This window comes from Lactuca serriola, chromosome 3 (genome assembly GCF_051521515.1).
Source record: "Lactuca serriola cultivar US96UC23 chromosome 3, Lser_US96UC23_V15, whole genome shotgun sequence".
NCBI lineage: Eukaryota > Viridiplantae > Streptophyta > Magnoliopsida > Asterales > Asteraceae > Lactuca > Lactuca serriola.
The window spans coordinates 136,228,366-136,236,496 of record NC_136410.1 but is presented as its reverse complement, the minus strand read 5'-3'; positions in this window follow the sequence as shown (position 1 = coordinate 136,236,496).

The following is an 8,131-nucleotide window of genomic DNA, read 5'->3' as shown; positions in this document are numbered from 1 at the left end:
AACAGACTCGACGAGTCGCTTGAAGGTTGTCCTTGAGGACACCCAGTGTAGTCCTGACCGAGTTATGGTTGACTCAGTGAGTCAGGACGAGTTAGAGAGGGTCGACAGGTGGACTGAGTCGAGTTGGGACTCGCCGAGTTGTTCTTGAGACTCGGCGAGTTGAGTCGGGGTGGCCCTGCGACTCTCCCAGGTGGAACTCGTCGAGTCAGGGGAAGTACTCGACGAGTAAGAAGGGAATCCTATGGAGTTGGCGGATACGTCTAGACTCGCCGAGTTGCCCTTGTGCACTCGCCGAGTCCGGTCAAGTTGACCGATGACCGTTGACCAGAGTTGACCTATGTTTGACTTCTTAGGGATAGTCTAACTTAGAAGATTAAAGTGTTAATAAGAGATGTATGATGTTATAGGGAGATTGTAGCTCGGCGGATCGAGCACGAGTGACTTCGGGATTTGCCAGCTTTCGATATTTATGAGGTGAGTCTCCTCACTATACTGTACCCGGAAGGGTTTGACTGTGTGACCGGAAGGTCGGATATGATATGTGATATATATGTGCTATATGTGATAAGTTAATTGTTATACGTGCTATGTATGTTATGTGGGCCGGAAGGCATTATGTTATGGGCCGGAAGGCATTATGTTAAGGGCCGGAAGGCGATTATGTTATGGGCCGGAAGGCGTTGTGATGTGGACCGTAAGGTTGGCGTGGGTAGGACCGGAAGGTTTACCCAGCAGGGACAGAAGTCCCCTGAGACACATGGACCGGAAGGTCAGGGCTTGGAAAGGCGTATGTGCGTAAGTTGTATTTTGGGGAACTCACTAAGCAATTATGCTTACAGTTGTTGTGTATGTGTGTCAGGTACTAGCGAGGACCGTGGGAAGGCGCCGGCGTGATCCGTACACACTGATAGATGTTTTGGGATCTTGGGATTCATATGATTTGTATTCTGTTATGACACATGGAATGTTTATGCCTTGTTTTGAATGAAAATACTTTATTTTGAAATGAAAAAAAAAATTGTCTGAAATTACGTTGTTACAGTGGAAGCCTACTCTAATTTTGGTACAGGAGGCCTCATTCCAGAAGGTTCTCAAGTTGCTTTGGCCCTAAGTCATCCAATTAGGGTTTTAACTGAAACCCTAGCATCTCAGCTATATAATATATCTCAGGGCTTCAGTTTCAGCTACACCAGGAAACCCTAAATTTACTATAGCCGAAATCTAGCCTCTCTCCTTCTCTCTTCTAGATCATCCTCTTGTTTGTGTTGTTTATAAGCTATTAGAGGTGTTACACTTGTGACACTAAGATTCTTTAAGATCGAGGATTCTTGCAACTATTGGAAGGTATTATCTAAACTTTTTTTGTTATGGATTTCGATTTCAGTATATGCTAGATTAGGGTTTTGCATGTGCACATAGGATTGTTCTTTTGTATAAAACCCATTCGTGGTATTAGAGCCTTGATTTGTTTCTGTTGTATTTGATGCTTTGAGTTTCATTGATGCTTGAAATATCTAGTTTTTGGTCTTTTGCCTGACAGACTCATCGAGTCCCAAGGTGGGGTTGGCGAGTCAGATGAACTCGACGAGTCCATATGGGGACTCGACGAGTCGGGCTGTTAGACAAGAGATTTTTGGGATTTTATGCTTATTTTGCTGTGGGATAATTACCAAATCGTTTTTAATTGAAAAAATGAATTTTATTGATATTATGTGATTATCCTTGCTAAAATAAAAGATAATGGCAAATTAATTGAATAACTATTTGCTTATACTATAAATGTTAATTATTTGAATTATTTGGTCAATTATCTTGCACGAAATTGGATTAGGTCAAAATTAGATTATCACCAAATTAAATGTATACTTTAAATTACAAGTATTTTCCAAAAGTATACAAGAATACCTAAACGCCAGAAACCGTATCTACGAGTAGAACAAAACATAAGTAATTGGGTGTTGTGCACTGCGGTTAAACCTGGGCAGTTATGTAGTCGTGTCTAGGGTCAATATAGCCTGATCAACTATATTCATTCGAGACACGGCCAACATGTGCTTGGGAGTGACTGTGGTGTACCGCAAGCCTAAAACTTACCAAATATCCAAACAACAAGACATCGTCGCAAAAAAATATAAAATACTATAGGAGTATTTTAGCCAAATCCGAATACGTTATAGAAATTCATTCCAAGTGTTGCTACTCATTCTTTCCTTAGAGATAGTTTACTTGCTTTAGTAACTTTTTCTTGTTCTATCGCTTAGTAGGACACCCTAACTGCCATAATGAGATATCTCTTGTTTCATATCTCTTGGTTCTATCCAGAGGACTTACCATCCTCTCTTTCCTAATCAATTTAGATCAAGATGCCTCTGAGAAAGAGACCCAGCTCAAAGAACAACAACCCTCCGCCACCACCTCCTCCTCAATTTGATCATGTTATATTTCAGGCGGCCGTTACTGCCGCAGTGGCAGCTGCCATGTCTCAAATGAACCCTGCTGGCTCCGGTGGGCCAGGAGGTGGTACTCAATCTCAAAACCAGGAAGGTGGTCAGGGACACCGGAAGGAGTGTTCTTACAAAGATTTAATGAACGTGAAACCCACATCCTTCAATGGCACTGGAGGTTTTATTGCTCTAACTTGATGGTTTGAGAAGATCGAGTCTATTTTCGAAATCTGTTTGTGTTCGGAAGCTGAAAAGGTGAAGTACGCCGCCTGCACTTTCATCGATAAAGCTTTGAATTGGTGGAATGGCCGAGTCAAATCCCTCACCCTACCAGTAGCCAATGCTATGGGTTGGGAGAACATGAAAGAGCTTCTACTTGCTGAGTACTTCCCTCGGGGCGAATTGGAAAAACTGAAGCACGAACTCTTGAACCTAAAGATGAAGGGTTCTGATATCGCCGCTTACACCTCCAGATTTGATGACCTAGCGCTTCTCTGTCCGGGAATGGTTACCCCAGAATATAAGAAGATTGAGAGATTCATTTGGAGGCTGACCCAGCCAACCACATGAAATGTTTTGGCTGCGAAGCCAGACACCTACGACAGCGCCAAATGCCTAGCACAAACTCTGATTGACCATGGTGACTTTCTCGAGGAAGTGGCGACCGCTTCCGATCCGATTAAAGGGAGCGGTGAAAATAAGAAGAAATCCTGGAACAAGCTGAAGAGTCAGAGTTCACAAGGATCCTCCAAGAAGCAGCAAACTGTGGCACTCCACGCTGCTACTGCCCTTGTTGTTGTTTCTGTCGTCGCTTCTACAGCTCAAGCACCTACCAGTAGATATGCTGGTACTCTTCCTCAGTGTGATAAGTGGAACTACCATCATCTCACTTCCGGCCCATGCAGTAAACTGTCATGCTCCAACTGTGGTAAAAAGGGGCATACGATTCGATTTTGCAAAACACCAGCCCAACCATCCAATCAAGCTTCTAGAGTAGGTGTCGGTCAGGCCTGCTACGGTTGTGGTGAGGTCAGGAATTTTAGGAGAAACTGCCCTAAGGCAGCAACAACTGGCAATACCAAGAGAGTTCTAACGATGGGGCAAGAGGAGGCAGTCGCCGATCCCACCGTTGTCATGAGTATGTTCCTTCTCGACAACTCCTATGCATGCATCCTTTTCGATTCTGGTGTTGAAAGAAGTTTTGTTAGTCATGCATTCAAGCGTTTTCTTAGACATAATCCCCAACCATTAACCAAAACATTTACAGTCGAGAAGGCTAACGACGAGAAAGAGAACGCTAGCGATATATTCATAGGCTACATCCTTACCCTGAATGATTATTCCTTTCCCATCGACCTTATGCCAATATCTATAAAAAAAGCTTTGATGTTATCATTGGCATGGATTGGTTGAGCCCCAATCATGCTGATATCCTTTGATACGAAAAATCTATCCGTCTCAATCTTCCTTCTGGTCAAACCCTCATGATCTATGGCGATAAAATCAGTTCTAACCTTCGCAACATTTCATGCATTAAAGCCCAAAAGCATCTGCGAAAGGAGTGCCATGCATTCCTAGCCCATGTAATAAACGAGAAACAGGGAATTAAAGACCTCGAGAGCATCCCCGAAGTCTGCAACTTTCCTGATGTCTTTCCTAAAGAGCTCCCGGGAATTTCTCCCGAACGTAAAGTTGAGTTTCGCATCGACCTAATTCCCGGAGCTACCCCCGTAGCCAAGTCTCCATATCGCTTAGCGCCGGCAGAAATGTAGGAGTTATCCAGTCAGCTCAATGAGCTACTTAGTAAGGATTCATTAGATGGATTTCCTCACCCTGGGGAGCCCCAGTATTTTTTGTGAAGAAGAAAGATGGATCCTTTCGGATGTGTATAGCCTACCGTTAGTTGAACAAGCTAACGGTCAAAAACCGTTATCCTCTTCCTCGAATAGATGGCCTCTTCGATCAACTTAAGGGAGCTAGTTACTTCTCGAAAATAGATCTTAGATCAAGGTACCATCAGCTTCGAGTTCATGAGAGTGATGTTTGCAAGACAACATTCAGGACTCGATATGGTCAGTACGAGTTCGTAGTGATGCCCTTCGGTCTAACCAACGCACCGACAGTGTTCATGGACCTAATGAATCAGGTGTGTCGTCCCTTTCTAGACAAGTTCGTTATCGTATTCATTGACGACATACTTGTCTACTCCAGAAGCGAAGAAGATCACGAACAACACTTGTGGTTAGTGTTGGAAACACTTAGAAAGGAGAAGCTATACGCGAAATTCTCCAAGTGTGAATTTTGGATTCGGAAGGTAACTTTCCTAGGTCCCATGGTAAGCGAGGAAGGCATACACGTGGACACTTCCAAAATCAAGGCAATAAAGAATTGGTCGGCACCGAAGACACCCACAGAAATCCGTCAATTCTTGGGTCTCGCCGGCTATTACCGTAGATTCATTCATAATTTTCCAGAATTGCCAAACCCCTAACCACTCTGACACAGAAATGTGTACCCTTTTGTTGGAGTGAAAAGCAAGACATTGCATTCCAAATGTTGAAGCGAGCCTTGTGCAGTGCACCTATCCTGTCCCTGCCCGAAAGGACATAGGATTTCGTTGTCTATCGCGACGCGTCCAATCAGGGCTTAGTTTGTGTGCTTATGCAGAGAGGAAAAGTTATTGCTTATGCCTCAAGACAGCTGAAAGCACACGAAGTCAACTATACAACTCACAACCTGGAGTTAGGAGCAGTGGTCTTCGCACTTAAGATTTAGAGACATTATCTTTACGAAACCAAGTGCACGATCTTCACCGACCATAAAAGCCTACAACATATTTTCAATCAGAAAGACTTAAACATGATACAACGACATTAGGTAAAGTTGCTCAATGACTATGAGTGCGAAATCTGCTACTATCCAGGCAAGGCCAATGTGGTGGCAGATGCCCTTAGCCGAAGCGAAAGTTCGAAGCCCTAAAACCAGAGAACGTATCGAACGAAGCATTGAGGGGAATGGATAAGAATCTTGAGATCAGGGGTGACGGAGTCTATTGTTTCATGAATCGGATCTGGAACCCAAAGTTCGGAGGGTTCAGGGAGGTTGTAATGGATGAAGCTCACAAGACCAAATACTCTGTTCACTCAGGTTCGGATAAGATGTACCTAGATCTCAAGAAGCTATACTGGTGGCCAAACATGAAGGCCGAAATTGCTATCTTCATGGGCAAGTGTCTATCCGATGAAACCCTTGTGATCCCTCTTGATGAGATCTAAATCAATGAAAACCTGAACTTCGTGGAAGAACCAATCAAAATCATGGATCGAGAGATCAAACGTACGAAATAGAGTCGCATCCCGATAGTGAAGGTTCGCTGGAATGCCAAGCGAGAACCTGAATTCACATGGGAGTGTGAAGACTCAATGAAACAGAAATATCTGCATCTCTTTCAAAATCCATGATTTGTATCTTAATTCTAAATTTTGGGCCGAAATTTTCTCTAACGGGGGGGATGACGTGACAACCCGAAATTTATTCCGTCACTGTAACCCATTTCCGTTAATAAAATTTATTTTTATTAAATTTCCCTTTAACTTTTGGGTTAGGCAAATCAACTAATGATTTTAATTTGTTTTATTAAGTGTTGAAACGAAATAAAATCACATGAAATACCTCCGATAATACTTTGGAAAAGCTTAATTATGTCCAAGTTGGGTTACGACCATTTAATCGGGTACGACCATTAACCCCGTTTAACGTCAGTATTGGGTAGATCCCCACTTGGCCACCAACTCAAGCCTTATATAAAGGATGAGTGGCCTCCATTTGATCTTTTTCCCACCTGCTCATAACTTTGTCTCTCTACTCTCTCTCTACAACTCGAGTTTTGATCCAAAAACGCCCCTTTCAAGCTCCAAAATCGTAAGTAATCTATCCTAGCTTGTTGTTTAACTTGTCAAGCATGCAAATCTGTGTTTAAATCACCCAAAACTCTCAAAACCTTGTGTTTATGGTTGGGGAACATCTCTGAAAACCATAAACTCCCATAAAGGCGTTTTGAAGCTTCAAAACCCTTCCAAATCCTTTCTAGTGCTTAGCTATGATTTTAGGACTTGCATGTACGAGCTTAGAGCACAAAAATCTTGTCATTTGGGTATTCAACATGAGTTTACAGCCCAAGAACATTCTTGGACCGTAAACACCCCTTCATAAACCATAAACACCTTTTAAGGTGTTAAATTGCCCCTTAAACATCTCCAAAAGCTTCCATGAGTGCCTAGAACCTTGTATTCCTTCATGTGATGCACCAAACCATGCACAAATGAGCAACACTTGAGTTTACGGTTCGGAAAGGTCTCCCAAAACCGTAAACACCTCCAAAGGGTGTTTAAGTGCCCTTAACACCTTGTATGGCTTAGATTTGGGTTTAGAACTTTACAATGTTAACCTACAACCACAAAAACACATGAATCATGGAAAAACATGTGTTTACGGCTATAAACTCATGTGTTTACAACCGTAAACTCCCCAAGGGTCCTTCAAGAACTGTAAACCCCTTTTCCAAGGTCAATTCAAGTCCTGATCACTTCCTAAGCCTTTGATGCAACCTTAGAACCTTTCCTTGTGCATTGTAAGACCTTTAAACATCCAAGAACACACCACCCATGAGTTTACGGCTGTAAACTCATGAGGATATGGTCTTTGGACCGTAAACTCCCCTAAGGGTTTACACTTGAGGAGTACACTCCATATCAAGGCCCTACACACCCTTAGATGCAACCCATATCACTTCGAACACTTAAGATAAAGTGTTTTCGCGCATTTGAGTGTATATACTTGCTTAATTAGTGGTTCAATAGCAAATTAGATCCAATTATGTATCTCCTCATGTTACATAGGATCCTCGTGCGTGTTCAAGCCCTAAACTGACACTTAGCATCCTACCTGGTACAGTCTCGTCTGGTGAGTTCATACCCCTACACCATTTTCCATGTTTTTCATGTTTTCATGGGGGGAATACAAGCAAAAGTACAAGGAAATCTTGTACTCAAACTTATTATTTTCGTATGAAATGAAACATGTTTAGTATGCTTTTTACACTGAAAACCGTATTATCAACTGTTTAACTTGCAGGGATAGTTTTCAAACTAATTGTGAAACTTATTATAAAATTTTATATTTTATATTTCGCAAAGGATTTCATGCCATTCATAAAACTGGATTTTCCGTATTATTACTTGTAAATTCGTTATTCTTAAGATTGGAGACACGTCCTCGGCAACACTCCACGAAGATACGCGAGTTGAGGACAGCCCCTATAACCAGAATCTCCTGGAGGAAGAACGTGACTTGAGTGTATAGATCTATACGGGTCTGACTTCCCCGCACCTTGCTGCTAGCTATAGTGGGACCGACAGGTCTACGGGTGACAAAAGTCATAAAGTGATATTGGACTTCTTATTGCCATATCTAGTTTATCGTATGGTTATGGAACTCACAACTTAGATAATGGAGATTTACTCATAAGTAATAATGAACTTAGTGAACTAACCTCAAAGTAGTAATTGTGTGATTACTAGAGGTTATTAGTAATACGCTTAGGTATTAGTTCACAACATACTGATTAGTTTTATATACGTGTTAAAACTAATGTACTTTTCAAGTATAACCAAACTTTCAGGGAAACT